The sequence below is a fragment of the Heloderma suspectum genome, chromosome 1, assembly GCF_057233095.1.
Source record: "Heloderma suspectum isolate Gila_16-S chromosome 1, 16-S_ref, whole genome shotgun sequence".
Classification (NCBI taxonomy): domain Eukaryota; kingdom Metazoa; phylum Chordata; class Lepidosauria; order Squamata; family Helodermatidae; genus Heloderma; species Heloderma suspectum.
Window position 1 is genome coordinate 336943258 of NC_139458.1, and position 21731 is coordinate 336964988.

Here is a 21731-nt window from a genome sequence, read left to right on the forward strand (position 1 = left end):
CTGATGATTTCCCCCAGCTGTTTCATGTAGATGTTAAAAAGCATGGGAGAACAAGATAGAACCTTGCGGCAAAGTTCTAGTAGGTAGGCCATTACCCAATTACCTTTTCTGCAAGGTCTTTCCCAATCTACGGTGGCTTCACTGAACCTGCAGCTTTACTGCCATTGCATCACCCACCCCCACCATTTTTCCTCGTCATTTATTTCTCAATCCAAGGATTCTCTCTCTGCATCAGTCCCAGTCTTGTCCATCTTATATAGCAGGGACCCTGAACCTCAGCTCATGGGCTGAATCCAGCCTTCCAGCATTTCCCACATGTCTATGTTCCCTTTCCCTTCCACTGGCCCCATTCCTTTCCCACAACTGCCATTCACTTTGTGGCTTCCTGGATTTTGCAGTTTTCCCCCGATTCTGAAAGGTTGAAATGCCTCTCCTAAGGCTTAGTGACTGGCAGGAGGAACTTTAAGCTAAAATATGCTGGTATTTTTGCCCTTGCCCCCTTTTGCCTTTGACCACTAGAATTCAGGTCTGGCGAGTTTCTCCGCAATGGAATTTGGCCCTCGGGCTGGAAAAGGTTTGCCCCCCACTCCCCACATTATATAAGTTGTAATGATTGGGCAGGAATAACCCCATAATAATTTCTTCCACGTCTTCCATGCCACCTGTTAGTTAAATGTTATGTAGCCTGTTTGAACATACTCTGAATATACATGTTGAAATAAGGCCTAAAGAGACTTGGTATAAATAAACGTCTAAGAGTTGATCAAGGAGCATTAAAACTCATAGCCACATTGCCAATTCTATTTTATTTTGTGGACTTGATGCAACCATTCTCCCCTACTTACATAAAATCTCAGAGTGGAATCATGTTAACTTCTAAATAGCAAATCATTTTGGTGAAAATTTCCCTCACTTAGTTGTTGGCCTGCACTTGGAAATTCTGTCAGCTCGCAGCCTTTCATAAAATAATGAGGGGAATTAGAATGGTTTATCAAGTTATAAATTAATCATGAGGTACTTAAAGTATTGCAAACTACCAGAACGATAATATTACAGTCTTTCAGTCATATTTGACAAACATCAGTCTCTACCCTTGTGTAATTTGTGATTATAGTCAAGCCAGCCAGTTCTCCAAGATATTAGCTTGCAAATGCATACTGCTTGCAAGAAAACATTACGGAACCCTCTATTCAAAGGAAAAGCCAACTAGAATAAGAAACAGCTGCAAATTAGACTCCCAAATCCACTAATGGCCATTAGTTACTTTAATAGAAAATCATAATTCTGATTTTACAAATGGAATATTTGTTCTCCTCACTGATTTAAATTGACATTTATAGCCTTAAAAAAACCCCTTCCCTTACAGGTATGCAAGGTTTAATTTGAGCTGGGGCTCCCCAGAAACGTTTTCAAAGCACAAGAGTTTGGCCTCGTAATGCAAAATTAATATAGAAGTGAGTGTCTTGAACATGGACAGAGTGCATTTCTTTATCCATTGGATTAGTCCCCAGCAAGTTCATGCAAGTTCATATCTGGGATTATAAAGAATGGCATCCTGGTCAGAATTTATGGCTTCCATACAGCCTTGGGCTCTGGCTTTTCTCATTTCAGAAACTGTATTACATGCCACAAATATACATACACATGGAAGGGAAAGGTCCTGTGTTTACTTTAACAGTAGTAAATTCTTTGAGCTATCAGAATTGTTTTAACATTTGAACTTAGTGCTGTTGCCTGTGATACAAGGCTCCTTGAATCATGGGCAACTTACAGATGGATGAATATGTCAGTTTTTATTTCTCTCCATTTCTCATTTTTCCAATCTTAAATTCAGTTTGTCCTGAACTTTTACATTTTTTAAAATGTTCGTATGAATATTCTTAAGCGTTTTTGTGCACTTTTCTTGTAGTACAACCACTTTTAATTCATTTTTCCTAATATACACATTTTTTGCAAGCCATTTTCCAAAGATAATGCATTTTTGATGTTATTTCCCCTAACTTATGCATTTTCATGTGGATTTTTTAATTGGAGAACTCTATTGCAAAATTCAGAGAAGTGTGAATTTCAAAGGATAACTGAGTTTTGGTTTGCATCCTGGTTCGAAAGAGTGAAATTAGGTAAATGTGTATTAAAAGGCAAACTGAACAAGTTTCTCCCCCATCCCTAGTGCTCACCTAGAACTCTTCTGTAAACAGACTTCCAGTTTCCACTCACATGCTCTGCATCTCCTAGTAGTCTATCTCCTTGTGCTCTCTTGTCCTTGTGAAGTACTTGTGAATGGTGGACATCTGCAGAACTCCCCTGTTCACACAGAACACCTGGATTGGGGCAACTGAGCCTTTTTCAGAGAGCCTAGATGTGTACATTTGATTATAGAAGAGGCACTGCCTTTTACATAGATCTGGACTGAACCGTCTGGAATGCTTTACATACCTACAACCTCGCAGTTAATAGAATTTATGTTCCAATAAACCACTGCACTAGTTTGCCAGATGTTCTAATTGTATACAATTAGTTTATGAACCTCCTCACTAGACTCAAGCATACCAAATCTACATTGTCTAGGCCTGTGTCTTAGGCAAACTGAACATTATTTGCATAAACTGGTTCAAATAAGCATAATCTTAAGTATCATCTGCAGAGTTAAAGTTTCACGATTGTAAATCCCTGACAAATCAAGTACAGATGGATCTCTTTTGCCCTCAGGGCTTGGGCTGTCAACCCACTTCTCTCACTTGTATCTTTCTCCCTAACATTTTTCACTACTAGTAGTCATTGAAAACTGTTTATGTAGATACATTGCAGGTACTAAACATGACATTGAACATTAGTCATATGGGCTTTCCCCCTTTGATCACATTTCCTGACAAAATAGGGTTGGCATGTAATTCTGGGCGTCTGGTTGTACCACCTGGAAAAATTTGCTCTGCCAATCAGCAGATGCCAGACAGATTGTTCCAGTTTCTTGGGAGATGTTTCAGATAAGATGGAGTCAGGCCAAATAAATGGTTAAACCTGAGCTGGCAAATTCCATCAGGTACTCATGGAAAAATCGATGAAGGGCACATGTGGTCGAACAGCCTAAAGCAGTGTTGTATACAAGGCTGTTAAAAATGAAGTGATGATCATTGTTTTATGGTATCCTAATGTCTAGAAAAACCCACACATTGCAAGTTATTCAAGCTGTTTACAAGTTATTAAAAGTCACATTAACAATTCTTGCTAATATTTAGCCTATTAATAAAGAAGACAAAAATGCAGAAGGTTTGGCAGTCTTGAATCTTTGTTTCTGATTACCCTAAGATTTAACCATATTTCCTTTGCTGGTACCTAGTTGCTATTTATTTGGCTGTAGTCTTTGATCTCTCTTATGCTGGCACATCATAAAAAAAACATATCCCTGTTCAAGTTCTGTATTATGCAGTTACTTTTTTCCTTGGTATGTTCGCCTGGCTAGCTACGCATACAGAATAAGACTGTCTTTGTTTTTGATAGAGTCCAGGTGTTTATCGCTAAAGCTTACTAATGGATTTGACCACAAAAAATACACGCAAGAGGTACGCTGAAAAATGAATGGGAAAACTGCTAGTTTGATAACCCGAGGCCTGCTTTACAGTAATCGAACAACACGCACCATTGCACAAAGTGAGTTCTGTAAAGGTCTGAATGCTGAATTCCATTTTTAGTTCCTGCTGGGAAATTTCCATTACTTACAGAAGGTTGCAGTCCTATACAATGGGAGTAAGTCCCATTGAACTGAATGGGGCTTACTCCCAAGTAGACATGCATAGGATTGCACTGTAAAGTTGAGATTTGTGCAAACATAAATATATCTAGTATGCTGATATGTTTAAAAAACTTGTTCGTTAGAGAAGTCAGAAATTTTTGTTCCACAAGAAGCACTGGACACAGACTTCTGTACTGACATATATTTGTAAATATGGAAATTGGTCATTTTAGAAGAACAGTATTGGATTCATTATGCTTACTATATTTAGATGAGAAATGCACAAAGGGCTTGTTCAGATGGGGGAAAGGGGTGACAGAGGATACCTCAGGTGTGGAAATGTACTGCGCACACAAGCCAGCCATGCAGAAATGTTACCACGCTTCCTTGTCTACACATGCATGGAGTTTGCATCACAATGAATCCAAGATTATAGCGACCTTTTCCAGAGGTGTGGTGTGCACATAGCAGATCATGCAAAGTGGTCAGAAGGTGGTGGTAGGGGACTTCTGCTCGACCCTATGATGTTTATGGTTTGGGGTCCTGCAAGGCTCTGTCTGGTCCCCCATGCTATTTCACAACTACATGAAAATGCTGACCAAGGTCATTCAGATATTTAGGGTGCAATCCTATGGCCACTAGACAGCATCTAGATGCCATAGGATTTTTCAGTTTATGGGAACCGAACTTGGAGCTGGCACTCCAACCTCAGTTCCCAGAATTCTGACTCCCCGCCCCTTCTCCCGCCTCCTCATAGGAGGCATGGTTAATCCCCGGCTCCGCACTTGGAAGAGCAGCATGGAGCAGCCGTAAAGGGGGCGTTCCTGGGGGAGGGGAGGGGATGGTGGACGCACCAGTATGACACTTCCTATGCGCCATCTGGCCTCCCCCGTGCTCCGAGGCACCCCGGCTAGACAGCCGAAATTGGTTGTCTAGCCACAAATGCAGGGTGGCCAGAATGCGGAGAAGATTCCCTCTGCACTCTGCCTGCCTTGCATTGGGTAGTCAGCTACCTCCGAGTTCAGAGGCGGCCGACTATCCCCATAGGACTGTGTCCTTAGAGTACAATGTCATCAGGTATGCTGATGACACACCTCTCTGTTTCTCTCTTTCACCAGTCCCAGGTGAGGCAGTGGAAGCACTAAATGAATGCCATGGTAATGGATCAGATGAGGGCCAGTAAGCTGAAGCTCAATCCAGAAAAGAGTGAGGTACTGCACTGTATTTGGCCCCAGCCCCTTTTGCCTTTGGCCTCACCCACCACTGGAATTCAGCCCCAAGAGCTTCTCCAAAATGGAATTCAGCCCTCAGGCTGAAAGAAGTTCCACACCAATGCATTAAGACCAGGTTCTACAATTACTTAGCTGCACCACCATATGTGGGAACGAGATTGGTGCATTGATGAGGGATCAGAGTTTGTGAGAGAATATCCCATTATGGATAAAATTTGGGTTAGAGCACATTGTTTTGGATGAGTGAGAAGGCCCTTCCCTCAGAGATGGGATTATATCAATACTGTGTAGCAGATGTGCAGTACAAACCTAAGTATATCTACTCAGAAGCCCACTGTGTTCTGCGGAGCTTACTCCTAGATGAGTCTGCATGGGATTGCTACCCTATAGGCATTTAGTGGGGAGGGGGCAGATATCTCATGTAACCTAGTGATAGCAAAGTAAAGTTTAATAATTTGACAAGCGCTTCCAAAATGTTAAAATTGTGATGACATTATTCTGATCGTTTATTCCACTTCTCTTCTCAACACAATTCTCTGTAGCCAAGTTATGGAAATGTCAGATTTTCTAGTAGTTTCTTCCCATTAGCAATGTATGGTTATTCGAAGATGGAACCAAATTCAATCCTAAAGATTCAGAAGCAAACGTCCATTAGTAAAAGCGGAAGAAGTGATCACCTATCAATGGATACAGAATAATCTTATATTCTAGTTTACATTCACCCCTAGGAAAGGTGGCGAGTATCTTCAGTTTCCAAACATCCAAGAAAAGGTGCCACACTTGAAAGACACAGAAAGTGAATGCCCTGGCCTGTGCCACTCCCCGGAGTTGGTGAAGAGTCTTGGATAGACTGTCACACCCATTTTAACAATATTAATAATGATAATTAAAACAAGGATCATCTTGAGATTCTCTACATCTAGGCTTCTGCAGGGTGAAATGTGCAGTGCTGAGTTTTTTGTTACTGCTATGGAAAAAGCCCTATCAAGTTATGCTAATGCCTTTATTCCTATGTTTTAAATTCCGATATTAGTTTTACTGTGAAAATGTTTCTTGCTAGAAAAAACTATTAAAGTTGTGAGATAAAATTTAACATGGTACAGTAGAAAAAGGATGGTACGATACCAAAATATCAAGACTGAAGTTTCAATTCAAAGTGGCCCAAACTTCCCCATCCTCTCCTCCTTCCTTCCCCTCCCAGATCTGCTCTAAGGAGTCCCCCAACCCTCCAGAGCAGATTTAGGGGGCACTTTGCAGGAGGGAGGGGGAATCCATGTGGCAGATAACCTGGAGTTCTTATCTTAATTTACAGGTCAAATATTATATATATTAAAAGGATAGTGCATAGAGTTCAGTACAAATGACAACCATTATGAAAGTAACTGTAGAAAAAAATATTCTCTAAGAGATGACGAGATATTTGCTGCAGAGATGAGAAAACGCCATGACCCAGAAAAATAAATGTCTCTCTCTCCACCTCGGTATGTAACAGAGAATTGTTAAGAATGCTGGAACCAAAGCAAAATAAACACACTCAGCATTGCCTGATGAGAGCAAGGACTTTAATTTTGGCTTCCGCAGATGAACCTGCGTCCAGGAAAACAGCAATTTGTGCATCTCTTATACTCTTTTATGGACATGGAGTATGTGTCAAACAAGCTCTTTGTGCCAGGAAGTGACAGAAGGATGTGAAAATAATCCCTGGAGTGCATCTGTTCCTGTTAGATTTCTGCGTCGCTATTCCAAATACCAATTTTATATATAGGCTCCATTTGATTATGAACAGTCACATTTTTAAAAGGGTGCCATCTCTTTCCGAGGGTACAGTTTGCACCCTCCCAAACATACAGCTGTATGCCAGACACAAATTAACAGCTGCAATTTGACTGCTGCTAAAAACCTAAATATTTGCACCTGTTGTGAGCTCTGTTTTGTGGTTGCACATTTTGTGGTGCTTGGTATTTGAAAAATTATAGCCCTGGGCTCTGCTCTTCAAACCATTGCACAGATGCAAACTCAGCTTGCTTTAATGTGGACAGGGGCTCTCTTTGGCCCAGTCCTATGGTCTGCTACATCAGCCATGTGTGAACATGGTTGTGCCAGTGCAGTATTGTGAGGGGCCCAGGCGATTATGCCTGCACAGCAGCATAATTTGATGCTGCTTCCATTAGGAAAAAGCACTATGACCAGAGCAATATGTAGTCTATGCTTAAAGCAAACAAATCAAAACACAAATCAAAATCCTGCACTAAGGTAGCTTAAATCCTTGGACAATAAAAACTGACTTGCAAGATGTAAATGTAGTTAACCATGCAAATGTAAGCAAAACTGCATCACTAATTATGTGCAATTCATAATTACTATTACGTTTCTGCTTGTCATGAAAAAGAACAAGGACCTATACGGATGCCTGTCAATCTCATTCAGCAACTCCTGTGGCTTTGAGACTTCACTAGGCATTGTTCAAATGCTTTCAAACACACCGTCACAACCATAAGAGTTACATTTTCCCCCGATTTTTTTCTAAAACAAAAAGAAAGCCAAGCTTCTTTGCAAACTGAATTACACCCCCACATGCTGTGCTTTTTCTGGACTTCTGTGATTTGCAGCTTCAAGCCCTTAATGTTATCAGATTTAACACTATTCTAGAGCAGAACAGGGGGAAACATGGCAATGTTGGAGTGAAGCAGGTAGAGGAGCTCAAATCTCACTGAATCCCTTGAAGGGAATATTGCAACAACAACAAAAGTTTGGAAACATTATACTTGCTGCTAGGTGCAAGAACACTTTTTCCCTTTACAGGAGATCTTTTATGCTTTCTTCATACACTTGTGTGAAAGTCAGTTTTTTTAAAAAAAGTTTGTTACCCAAAAAAACATTTACATACCAGATATACTCATATTACACCTGTGTTAAAAGAACTGCACTGGGTGTCTCTTAGCTACCAAGCCATGTTCAAGGTCTTTTTTTTACACACAAATCCTAAATGATTCAGGACCAGGATACCTAGCTGACCATCTTCCCTTATATATATCTGGTTGACCCCTGAGATCATCTGAGGAGGCCTTATTGGTTGTTCTGTGGCCAATGGAACGTCAGCAGGTAGTGGCATATAAGTGGGCCTTTTCAGTGGTGCGACCCGCTCTTTGGAATACTCTTCCACCTGCAGTTTGAGAGGCAGAGACAGTGGCTAGTTTTAAATGCCTCTTGAAAATGCGCTTGTTCACACAGGCTTTTCCTGACCGTGACGGACTCTGTTACTCCTCTGTCTTATCGCTTATGGTACTGTAATGTTTTTAATGTTTTGATGTTTTTAATTATGTATTCTTTTGATCTTATATTTATATTCTTATATTGTATTTTATTCTGAATCACTTAGGGATTTTAATATATTATGTGTTATAAAAGTATTATAATAAATAAATACCTCTGGTTATCACCTAGGGTTGTCAACTTTTGAACTGGCCCTTGTGCCTGTCTCTTGAACAGCAGTCTGATCTGTAACAATTAGTAGGCGGTTATGTTTACCTCGATGCCACCACGATCTTCTGCAGATCAAACCTCTGTTAAAGGGACAGAACCAAACCAGAGTGCTGCGTTTGTTGGTTGGTTGGTTGGTTTTCCCTACCAAGGTGGCACCCTTATGGCTGTGCAATAGTAACGGTAGTAATTAATTGTATTACACTGCACTGGATAAAATGAAATTCTGCTGGCATGGTATTAGTTAGCAGCTGATGGGTAGAGAGTGCATGTCCTTAAGTACACTTTCATTTGGCCTGTGGGATCGTCCTGGAGATTCCTCACTGGACCATATGCTGATCTTTCCTTTTTCTGTTGTCCGAGGTGATAATGACGAAGACCTTGGAGGGAAATGTTTAAAAGTGCAGCTGCTTTATTAAGCGTTTAATTACAGCATTCCAAGCTGGTATGTGCTAGTTCGGGCTTGTTTCTGAAGAGCGTGCTGCCCAGACATCTTAGCAGAATACTGGGTGACTTTGTAGCTAAACAGATGATGACAATAAGAACCAGATCTTCAGCCATGCAAGTTGAACCCATTTCTTCCCCTTCATTTTCAAGAGATTTTAGCACACTGTATGAATAGGTGCTGATCATCATTGTTGTAAATGTGTTTGGGCAGCTTGATATTATCAATATTAGGCCTTCTTGGTAGTGAGGGAGAGTAGTATTTCTAGTAGGAATGTACCCTTTGTGTACAATCCACTCTGTCCCTGTTTCGTGGATTGTTGGGGGCCTTTTGTTCTGTTGTCCATTCATGGATGGATCCACATTTTTTTCATTATGTGGAAAAATACGCAGATAATTCTGTAAGAGGGTTCACAATGATTTACATAATTTACTTTAGTACATAACAACTAGCACATTGTCCCCCATTCCATTCAACTTTTCTTCAGCAGAAACTTGTTCATTGTCCTATAAATAAATTTGCGTAAATTTTGGGAAAGTAAAAGAAAAAGAAAAAAAGATCCCAAAATCCACGGACTCTGCGTGGCCTGAGGAGGCTGGCCTGCAGTGGATTCAGCAGGTCGGATTCTTAGAAATCCAAGCTCATTTTAGTCTGTCTGAAATTTCTCTAGCATCCCTAGCTTCTAGATAGGGTTCTAGGAGTGCTTGATCCCTTTGAAAGCTGTGGCCTTTTTGCTCATGGGGAGTAAGGATGGAGGGTGCTGTAGTCCAGGGGTGAGCAGATTTCAGGCTTGTACAGTGGAGGCTGGTGACTCCATTTTCAGTGGGGCTGTGAATCCATTCTGGGTTTCAGCCAGAACTCTAAATGAGCTATCCAAGGTGCTGAACCTATTTTGGGGATAGGATTTGGCACCTTGGACAGCTCCTTTAAAGTTCTGGCGGATTCTGCCTGAAACTCAGAATGGATCCATAGCCCCACTGGAATCGGAGCCACCAGCCTCCACTTGCAGGCTTATTTTGCTTGCTACTAGAATCCTGAGCACTACCCACCAGAGCCTAGGCCAGCCTTCTCCAACCTAATGCCCCCAGATGTGTTGGACCACAGCTTCCATAATTTATTATTTTATTTATTAAATTTATATCCCGGCTTTTTTCCTCCTAGGGAGCCCAAGGTGGCATCCATAATCCTCCTCCTCTCCATTATATCCTCACAACAACAACAACAACAACTCTGTGAGGTAAGTTGGGCTGAGAGTCTGTGATAGGCCCAAAGTCACCCAGTGAGCTTCCATGGCCAAGTGGAGACTAGAACCTGGATCTCCCGACTCCCAGTCCAACACTCTAGCCACTACACTACACTGGCTCTTCCAGTGTGCGACTCCCAGTCAACTCTGGTAGTTGTAGGTCAACACGTCTGGGGTACACCAGGTTGGGGAAAGACTGGCCTTGTGCAAAGACATACACTTAGGATGAAAGCATTCGGAGTCCAGCAATTTGTTCAGAGTACCAGAACTAAATGAAGTTCACAGTCCTTCCACACAAAAATCAGTTCCTGGCTACCCAAAGTTTTCTTCCTAACTTCAGCAGTATAATTTAGGGTAAGGTTAGGGATGTACGAAAGGGACTTACCTTGTCCCGCAGCTTTTTTCGTGGTGGGGGGGAGGCGCTTCGCTTCTCCCCCCGAAGTTCAGGTGAGGGGGGAGTAGGCGTCCCGCCTCACCCGGTCGAAATTCAGGCCGGGGAGAAGCTCCCCGTCTCCCCAGCCGCGAAAGAAAAAGTAAAAACAAAACAAAACCCGTGATTTGCTACGTAACGATTAACGTAGCCTATCACGGCTAGATTTCCAAAGTCAGCCGTGATAGGCTACGTTAATCGTCATGTAGCCTATCACGGGTGACTTTGGGGGAAAAAAAAAGCACGTACGCAAATGGCGGCGGCCCATGGGCGCCGCCATTTGCGTTCCTTATTTTGGCATGTCTAGTGGACGTAAAGATTTACGTAGACTACGGCGAAAATAAGGGAACGCTATTTGCGTTGCCCTTATTTTCGCCGTAGTCTACGTAAATCTTTACGTAGACTAGATGTGCCAAAATAAGGAACGCAAATGGCGGTGCCCATGGGCCACCGCCATTTGTGTACGCACTTTTTTTTTTCCAAAGTCACACGTGATAGGCTACGTGACGATTTACGTAGCCTATCACGGCTGACTTTGGAAATCTAGCCGTGATAGGCTTCGTAAATCGTCACGTAGCCTATCACGGGTGTGTGTGTGTGTGTTTTTACTTTTTTATTTTGTAATGGCGGCGGTGGCAGCTGGTCGGGAGACCGGCCGCCGCCCCCGCCCCTGATGAAATGCCGCTGAACCACCGCCAGGACTTGCCGCCGAGAGGGACATTCGCTGAAGGTAAGTCCCATCCCAGGGGCAGGGGCAGCGGAGAATTTCCCCAACACTTTCGGGGGGCCGAATGCCTCGGCGCTCGGCCTCCCGAAGATTCGTGGAGAAATTCTCCGCCATCCCTAGGTAAGGTGAGAGCAAGGCTGGGCCTGGACATTTTGTTGCCTGAGGTGGAGCAGCAAATGGCACCCAACACTACGGATGTACGAAAGTCACTTACCTTTTCACAGCCTTGATCTGTGGTGTGGGGGAGGCGCTCCGTCCCTCCCCCCGGAATCCTCCCTGGCCAGCTCCGTTCTGCGGCAGCTCCACGGAGCCACTAGCCAGGGCCGTCCGCAGCCGGAGTTCCGGCCACGGCTGGCTGCTGCAGCCGCCGAAGCGGCCGCCGTTTGTGTCCTGCCAGACTGCCGTGATAAGCTACGTAAGTATTTACGTAGCCTATCACGGCAAAGAGCAGGGGCGCAAACTTTTGTCAAACCCCTTGAATTACAGCTGTGCCCCACTTTTGTGCCCCACTTTTGTCAAACTCCTTGAATTACAGCTGAAAGTCCTGACTTCGCTCCCATCTGGGTGTGTTTCCTTTCAGCTTCAATGTGGTGGTGTACAGAGGCCAACTGCCAAAACAGTTATCCTTGTTCCAATATTTCTGGCCCTGACTGTACATAGATTCAGGGAAAGTTGTAGCCACATATCTTTGAGATTTATAGTAGCAACATGCCATCTGGAAGATCCCATGGATTCCCCCCCCCCCCGCCATATTAGATTTGTTTTCAGTCATGATTAGGTTGAGCCTTGCTCCCACCCAAATGATGCAAACTGGCATCTCAAGAATAAAGTTCATTGATGAAAACTTGCAATCCACACACTATATTCTGTCAATAAACAGCATAGTTACATTCCTTGATGTATCACCTGGACACTTTTCAGAAGCACTTAATATTAATTGGAGGTGAGCAAACTTAAAAATATGATCAGACCTGCACAGGGTGGCCTTGTGTCCACTTTACATAGCTCTCTCTGTTTGAAAGGTTGTCAGAGGACAATTCTCCATCTAAAGGTATCCTCTGTTTGAAGGGATGTCCAGTCCAAGGCCAGTTTAAACATGAAGAACCATAAGAAGGGAGGGGCTCTGATGTTGTCCATCCATCATTGGCCGCACCTGGACAGCAGACTGACCTAGGAGGCACACAAATCACACACAGTCTTCCTCGCTATGGTGAATGTATTTCATTTCTATTTCAGTGATAGTAATTGTTTCTAAATCTCCATCTATACAACTAGCGCATGCAAATCAATTAGCACATGCAAATTGTACACGAATCTGTGTCATCCTTTGTCATCTTTTTGGGTGGTGCATTTACTCTTTTTTGGTAATGCGTAACTGGTCGCCCTAAAGCTGAAGAAAATGGACCTAACGCACCAAGTTAGCCGTACTGCAGACATCAAGCAGTTCCTGCATTTAGTCTTCATCATTTATTGATCGATTGATTTGATTTGTACCCCATCTTTTTGACCAAGCAAAATGGTACTCAAGGCAGCTTACAGTCATAAATAAAACTTGATTAAAACAATAATGAAATGCATTAAAATACAATTAAAAACTCAACAATAACAGAATAAAAACAGCATCCAACCCAACAGCTCCAAAGACGATCAGACACGGGCTAGAGCTGTATCTTCAGCCTATCACGCGGCGGTGAAGGCAGCAAAGAAGGAATATTATGCTGCCTCCATCGCGTCTGCAGAGTGCTGTCCCAGGAGGCTGTTCCAAGTGGTCTGGAGCCTGGTCGGTCCTGTGGCTCCGGAACCACTGGAGCATTCTAAGGCCTCCTGTGAGGCCTTGGCAAGGCACTTTGCAGATAAAATTGATCAGATTAGGTGTGTTACTCTGCACGCTGTGGATACAGTTAGTGAGCAAGAGGCGGCCTGTGGCAAACCAGTTTTGTGGGATCGGTTCCAGCTTCTTCCTCCTGATGAAGTAGACAAAGTGCTTTCATCGGTACGGCCAACCACCTGCTTACTTGATCCTTGCCCATCTTGGCTCATTATGAGCTGCAGAGAGAGACTGGGTGAGGGGATCAAGGTGGTGGTGAACGCCTCCCTTGAGGAGGGAGTGATGCCATCAGCCCTCAAGGAGGCAGTGATAAGACCACTCTTAAAGAAGCTCTCCTTGGATCCTCAAGTTTTGAACAATGTTCGCCCAGTCTCAAATCTGCCATTTTTGGGCAAGGTGATTGAGCGGGTGGTGGCGGTGCAGTTGAAGGCACACTTGGAAGAAACTGATTATCTAGACCCATTTCAGTTGGGCTTCAGGCCTGGGCATGGGACAGAAACGGCTTGGTCGCCTTGGTAGATGATATGAGGAGGGCTCTGGATAGGGGTGAATGCTCCTCCCTTGTTCTCCTCGACCTCTCAGCGGCTTTTGATACCGTTGACCACGGTATCCTCCTGGACCGCCTGGAGGGGTTGGGCATTGGGGACACCGTATTGCGGTGGTTCCGGTCCTTCCTCTCCGGTAGGTACCAGAGGGTAGCATTGGGAGAGGAGGTTTCGGACCCGTGGCCACTTACTTGTAGGGTGCCACAGGGTTCCATCCTCTCCCCGATGCTATTTAACATCTATGTGAAGCCGCTGGGGGCTATCATCAGGAGGTTTGGGGTGCAGTGTCATCAATATGCGGATGACACGCAACTCTACCTCTCGTTTAAATCTTCACCAAGGTTGGCCGTAGAATCCCTGTCCAAATGTCTGGAGACGGTGAGTGGCTGGATGGGGAGGAATAGGCTGAAGCTGAACCCTGACAAGACCGAGGTACTTTTGGTGGGAGACAAGAGGAGGCTGGGGGATGTTGACCTGGTGTTGAATGGGGTACGGCTACCCTTGAAAGACCAGGTCTGCAGCCTGGGGGTCATTTTGGACTCCCAGCTGTTCATGGAGGCTCAGGTGTCAGCTGTGAGCCGGACAGTGCTGTATCAACTCCATCTGATACGGCGGCTGCGCCCCTTCCTTCCCGACCGTCTTCTCCCATCGGTAGTACATGCCCTGGTCTCCTCTCGTTTAGACTACTGTAATGCGCTCTACGTGGGGTTACCCTTGAAGACAGTTCGGAAGCTGCAGCTGGTACAGAACGCGGCGGCCCACCTGATTAAAGGCAGCCGCCGGCGAGATCACATCACTCCAGTGCTGAAGGAGTTGCACTGGTTACCAGTTGTTTTCCAGGCCAAATTCAAGGTGTTGGTTTTGACCTTTAATACCCTATATGGTTCCGGCCCAGCCTATCTTAAGGAGCGCCTCCAGCAGCACCAGACAGGCCGCTTAACAAGATCAGCCTCAGATGGCCTTCTGTCTGTCCCATCAGCCAGGACAGCTAGACTGGTGGGGACGAGGCAGAGGGCCTTTTCTGTGGTGGCCCCCACTCTGTGGAACTCCCTCCCTAGGGAACTCCGTCATGCCCCCTCTTTAATGAGCTTCCGTCATGCATTAAAAACGTGGCTGTTGAGGCAGGCATTTGGGGTGGGTTAGGGTATTTTAGAAAATGTTTTTATTGTAGAATTTTATTGTTTTAAACTGTTTTTATTGTATGTTGTACATCGCCCAGAGTGGCTGGGTGACCAGCCAGATGGGCGATTAATAAATTTAATAATAAATAAATAAATAAAAAACAGTCCCGCTTTCATGCCAAAGGCATGCTTGAACAGAAAGGTCTTTGCCTTCTTGTGGAAGGCCAGCAGAGAGCTGAGAGTTGGTTCATTGTTGGTTAGTGTAGATATATAACCCCCGCATCCCGGACAAATTTACTGTATCTTGTCTAACGAAGAACTGGGTTTGCAGAGAAAGCTAGGAATATAGTAAACCAGTCTTCCCCAACCTAGTGCCCTCCAGATGTGTTGGACTACAACTCCCAGCATCCTGGCTGGGGGTGACAGGAGTTGTAGTCCAACACATCTGGAGGGCACCTGCTTGGGACTGTTGCATCTAGTGACTGTCCTTTTGCACAAGTGTCCTATGATGGGTGATTGTTCAGCGACATCTCTGTTTGTAATTTAGAACTTGACTCAGTCACAGGATAAACAGAATGTTCCTGGACCTGAAGAGGGAAAGGAAAGATACCACAATCGATTCAATGTTGGGCTCTGTGTGTGTGGGCTTCCCAGATTTTTCTATTTTTGATCTGCACTTAGCAGTTTGGACAGCACAACTAAGGCTCAGAGGTGGCACCATTACATTCTATACTCTGGAACCAATGCCCACATACAAAACATATGAACATCATATTCATCATGAGGGTCCATCTGTATTAGCCAGGGGTTTTGCCTAAATGTAGGAGAAGGCCTATCTTTTTGGGGGTTGCTGCTGGCATATATCCTGCAGACAAATGCTGCAGCTTTCAGAAGTACCATCTATAAAGTACACCATGCCATGTGTACTTTGTAGTCAGGAATTTGTTCCTGAGTAGGGATGTCAGAGAATTTCTCCACGAATCTCGGGGAGGCCGAATGCCAGCGCATTCGGCCCCCCGAAATTGGTGGAGAAACGGTCTGCCCCCCGCCCCCCCCCGGGAAGGGACTTACCTTGTGCGAATGTCCCTGGCGGTGGCGGCTCCAGTGGTGGCTCGGCGGCGGCGGCTGGTCTTCCGACTGGCTGCCGCCGCCGCCATTTCCAAGGTAAAAAAAAACACACCAACAAACGTGATAGGCTACGTAAAGATTTACGTAGCCTATCACGGCTAGATTTTTAAAAAACACCGTGATAGGCTACGTAAATGTTTACGTAGCCTATCACGGCTGAGTGAAAAAACAAAACCGTGCGTATGCAAATGGCGGCGCCCATGGGCACCGCCATTTGCGTACGCATGGTTTTTGTTTTTTTTTCACTCAGCTGTGATAGGCTACGTAAACATTTACATAGCCTATCACGGCTGACTGCAGGGACGCAAATGGCAGTGGCTACTGCCGCCGCCATTTGCGTCCCGGCAGGACAGAAGGATTTGCGGCCAGAGGGACGGGGCACCTCCCCCCCAGCCAGAATTTCAGGGGGGAGGGACAGGGCGCCTCCCCCCCGGCCAGAATTTGGGGGGGGAGGGACGGGGCGCCTCTCCCCCACCGCGAATCAAGCTTCGGGATCAGGTAAGGGACTTTCGTACATCCTTATTCCTGAGTAGTTAATGCCATGTATGATGTGGGCCAATTTAAGACTTCCCTAGATTTGCTGCCAACCTCTGATGCAACACTATTCTGTCAAGATGATATTCAAAAGCAAGTGAAACAGACAGAGCCTGAGCATGTAAGGCAAATGTTTTGAGGAGTAGCAAAAGGCCTTCACATCATCTCTTGTTTGGGGTTTTAAACAATCTGCGTCAGTGCGAAAAAGAAAAACAGCAATTTCTCTTACTTAGACCTTAATGTTAGCTTTGGATTATGTTCCCCTTCCATTGTTTATAAGTTCTATAAAGTGAATATAAGCATGCAATAGAGGATGCTAGCCAGATTTGGGCCCTTTCTTCTTTATGATTATCAGAATTGGCCCAGCCTGCTACCTGTCCTCCTTCACATTCCCCACGACTCAGAATATGGTGGGTGTTCCTCTATAGCATGACAGAGCAGTAGGCACCAGGATCTGAAATGTGAGGGAATCTTTGATAACCTATTTCATGTGAGGAGCAACATTATTATGCTCTCCATATTGTGTCAGTTTTCAGATGAGGGATTAATATGGAAAGAGAAAGTTACCTGGCGCAATAGTTTATGGCACCAGACATGTTTGTCATATTTACACCACTGTTCCCTGTGGAGAAGACATAATGTCTGAAGGAGAGATTTGAGGCTTCAGACCCTGAGGGACACTCATTCTATATACATCAGCAAGCCATGATTGGCAATGGCTCCCTGGAGTTTGCTGCTTATTTGGATCAAATGCCTGTTCCCTTCACACTTTGTGTTCACCACAGTGAATAGTAAGCATGTTTGCGGCAGTTTGGGGAAGGGCCTAGGGCAGCCTTCCCCAAACTGGTGCCTCCAGATGTTTTGGACTTCAGGTCCCATCAGCCTCAGCCAGCATGGCTAGTGATTAGAAGTGCTATAAGTTGTAGTTCAAAATATCTGGAGGCATCAGGTTGGGAAAGGATGGCCTGCACGATTGTTTGAGAATAAGTTATGGCTTGAGAGGGACATATGTGGTAACCTCAGAATGTGAGTCCCCACAATCTAGCATTGTCCAGGATTAAGACACTATAGTCTTAATCCATGAGACCTAGAACAGTTTCGCTCCTTTGAAATCAATGGGACTAACCCAATCCAAATTCAAGTAATCTTGGAATGTGGATCACAACCATCCAGTACCATCTTTCTGAAAATTAAGATCTAAGGTCCTCAGTTCCTAACTACTAGTTGAATGCAGTGACTGAGTGAATGCACTGCAATCCTGATGAACTTTATGTGATTTTAAACACACACACACGTGGTAATCATTTGCTTTTCCCTTGCTAGCTTCTTTCAGTCACAAATTGACTTATTCATTGACTTTCTACAGAGGTATTTAAGCCTCTGTACATTAAAATAGACGATTCTTCCCCAAACTGGTTCCTTCCAAATGTTTTGGACTTCAGCTCCCGTCAGCCCAAGCCAGCATGGCTAGTGATCAAGAATTATGGGAGCTGTAGTCCAAAACATCTGGAAGACAGCAGGTTGGGGGAGGCTGAAATAGACCAATAAAAACAACACTAGAAATCAACAATGAAAACCTCTAAAATGAAACAGCAAAACAAAGGAGACCTCCCCACCATCTCCCCCATAAAAGCCAGCATTAGGACCCAGCATAAAACCATGAAAAAATGGTTTAAGACAGCACAGCTAAAAAACAACCATCACCAGTCCTTCCAACAATTACCTGGTGGGAAATGCTTTTTGAAATAAAAAGGTCTTAGCCTTAACAGGGCAAGGAATGGGGGCTGAATGGGTCTTTCTAGGTAGGACGTTTGATAAGGGGATGAAGCCACCGCTGAGAAAGCCCTGCCCCGTATCTCAGGCTGTAGAATTCTATTTGCTGCATCTGAATTGTCCTCAAGAGCAGTCCCACACAGTTCCCATTAACAGTAGTCCAGAGAGGAGGTTACTGTCTCATGGGTGATGGAAGCAACTGGGGAGCAGCTGCAGGTGTCTCACTAGACAGAGCTGGTATAAGGCACCCGTGACCTCTGCTACAACAGTCTTTTGTAAACTACCTTGAAAATTTTGAAGAGAGATATGGCACACTGTCAATCAAATAAATAGTAGAAGCTGAGATTCCAGAAGCACCCCTAAACAGTATATCTGGTCCTTTAGGGACAGTATCATCTCACCAAGAGATGGTGGACTCCCCACTCCATCTAGATAATAAGTGTAATCCAGAAAACCCAGGAGTATCTCCACTACCACCCACTCGGTTACTTTGCCCACAAATGATGCATGATTCAGCTAAGCAAATGCCTTTTTTGGAGTTCACGGGCCCCTATCTACATGATGGTTCTTAGCTATTTAAACAGTTAAACTAGCGAGGGTAACAATTCATTCCTGGAATACTGGTCAATTTGAGTCATCTGTATCTAGTACATCTTTAATCTTAGCCAGAAATGCATGATTAGAAGAGGTTGTTTAATTCTCATGTGGAATTCAGCTCAGCTGCAAATATTGTAAACAAAAGGGTTTTTCAGATGTGGTGGAGAACTTTTGAAGTGGATCTTGTTGAGAGGAGGACAGTTGCATGGACAGAAAATGTGTGGCTATCCTGCCCCACAACATTGGCATTGTTTAGTTGCAAATGTTTATAGATTACTTTGGGGAATATAACATTAAAAGTGAGAAAAATAGACAGAAATATAATAGCATGCTACCAGGGCTAGCCCAAGACATTTTGCTGCCTGAGATGAAGGACAAAACAACGTCTCCTCCATTTCACCTATAGAAGCCAGTGAGAGTGGCAGTGAATCTTACTTCAACAATGATGTTGGAGCAGCATCCTCTGCCTCACCGGAGGCTACTTTAAGATATGCAGCAGGGCAGGCTGTGCAGAACACACAGCTCTGTCCCCCAACAGAGGGGGCACTGTTGCTCCCTCCACACCACCCAGCCTCTGCTGCCCAAGGTGACTGCCTCACTCTGCCTAATGGTAGGGCCGGTGCTGTATGCTACTTATACTAGTATACTATAAGGATAGGCAGGCTTCAGGGTTGTGGGATCTACTTTGGGTCTGGGAACAGTTCTACAATGCTGGCTCAGAGGGAGCAGATATCAAAGAACACTCTGCCTTTGAACACATGCTCAGTTCAGGAATTTGTTTTCAGTTCCAGAAAGAAATTACAGTTCTCTTACACAGAAATTCATTCCTGATTCCTAATTGGTGGGCGGGGGACATTCTTTCTGTGTTGCTATTGTTAAAAACTCAGGGGAGTCAGGAACCCTTGCCAATCTACTGCAAATCATCCAGAGATCTACCAGTAGATCCTGATCTATCTTCAAAGTCAGATGTTTCACTGTCACTCCCACACACATCCTGGAGCTCCTGGATCAAGGAAAGGCCCTTTGCTCTATGTTTGTTCATGGTAGGAAGGCATGTAAAGCTTTTAAGCTAACAAAAATTGCCAGTGGTCAAGTGAGGATTTATTCCCATATCTTTCACTGGCTGGAATTCAAAGAACTAATTCCACACATCTTGTGGGAACTGGGGTTCCAGTGTCATATGACACAATATGGGACTGGGTTTGTCATCCACAGGTCAAACATCCCACTGAGTATAGCTAAGAATTTGGACACACCTAGCTTTCCCCAACCTGATGCTCTCTCAATGTGTTGGACTACAACTCCCATCAAACCCAGCCCACATGGCTGGAGGACTCCATGTTTGAGAAGGCTGCTTTAGATCCTGGCAAGTCAGATTCCTTTTCTTGTTTTCCAGTTCTCTGTGCAGAATGAAATATACTGAATGAGAATAGCTGTAAGGACATCATTAGGAACAATGTTTAAAAAATTTTTTTTAAAGAGATTTGGAACAATCTTTTTTTTTAAATCATTCTTAATTTAAATAGTTCATAAACTATGGATGCAAAATAGCTATGTTTGATAGGATTAAGTTGGACCTTCTAAAAATTTAAGAAACAAGAGCCCTAATGCAGTTCCCATTAAAGTCAACCATAGGAATCTTTCCATCACTTGCAATGAATTTTGGATAAGATACTAAGACATATTTATTTATTCGACTGCCAAGGCTGCCGCCAATATTAAAAGAACTGTATTTTCTTTTCTAAGAAAAAAAAGCCAAATATTGTAAAATGAAAACATTTCCTGTAAATATAATACATAAAAGCCAGATTTCAGTGTAAAGCAAAATAGCTGTGAGCCAGGGAGCTCCTTTAAATGTGAATAATAGTGTGTTTGTGTGTGTGTGTGTGTGCGTGTGTGTGTATGCGCGCTAGGAGTAAGAGAACCAGGGATGTTTGAGCTTGCAAAAATTCTCTGAACTTCACTATGAAGCTTGGTTCAGACCTGTCTTTCTGTTCATTTGAATGGGGAAAGTGCACATTTTCAATGGATCAAGTGTGTCTTGAGTATGGGAAAAGTGCAGATTTTTGTGTGCATTTTTCAAAAGTGTGCACTTTACTGTCATAGATTAAGGTGGGCAAATGCATATATATTTTTAAATGCATATTCCAAAATGCACATTTTTCAAAAATATGTGTTTTTCAAACACAATCATAAGTTCAGTAATGTATTGACATTTCTGGAAAAAATGCAGTCCCATTTGTATTCAGGGTTGCAAACGGGGCAAGTTCAGGTAATATGTGAACTTAAATTCTCATGCAAGTCTGTGCATGCATGCATGCATGTGCATCAGGGCTTCTCACTTTTTCAGTCTGACTAGTAACTTCTCACTCTGTGTAGGAAATTACTTTAGAAAGCCATTTTGAATTGTTAGGCAAAAAGCAGAACAGCATTATTTGTGAAAGTGAAAGAAAATGCTTTTTACACTTTTCCTGTATACCACATTGCCACCTAGAGGTTACATAGGGGGAAACAGGAAAGGAAATACTGTTTGTGTAGTGCTCAGATCTCAATTCTGTGACGAAACTGAAAGTAGATATAGCAGATTAACAGCCTCGTGTAAAAAAGCTCTCAGTGTAAAGTGCACTCTTCCCAGGACTCCAAGCAACTTTTTGGCAGGTCATGGGAAGTGTGACTGTAATGGAAGGATAGTCTGCAGGAAGGTAATCCCTGCATGCCATCATCCCCATAAAACATAGCTGTTTGGTGGATTAGGTGGGGGAGGAGTTGTGACAGAGGACAGACAGTGTACATGGAGGGGAGGCTTACTCTCTATCCACCATTCTGCCACATGAATATGTGTGTGTGGGGCAAGTGAGGCCAGTCCTGGCCCTGCCCACCCATGGCTCTGGCCATACCCACTGGCATGCAGATGCCAA

At 44.0% G+C, this 21731-nt stretch overlaps 2 long non-coding RNA genes across 2 annotated transcripts in view; one reads left to right on the top strand and one right to left on the bottom strand.

The window, feature by feature from the left end:
• Positions 1–21731, bottom strand: part of LOC146359554 (uncharacterized) — a 118524-nt gene that overhangs the window by 64159 nt on the left and 32634 nt on the right. The window contains exon 2 of the long non-coding RNA XR_014786693.1: positions 12259–12457. This is a non-coding gene — a long non-coding RNA (uncharacterized LOC146359554). The remainder of the gene's footprint in view (positions 1–12258; positions 12458–21731) is intronic.
• LOC146359555 (uncharacterized) overlaps positions 1–21731 on the top strand; it is a 119999-nt gene that overhangs the window by 49085 nt on the left and 49183 nt on the right. The window lies entirely within an intron of this gene.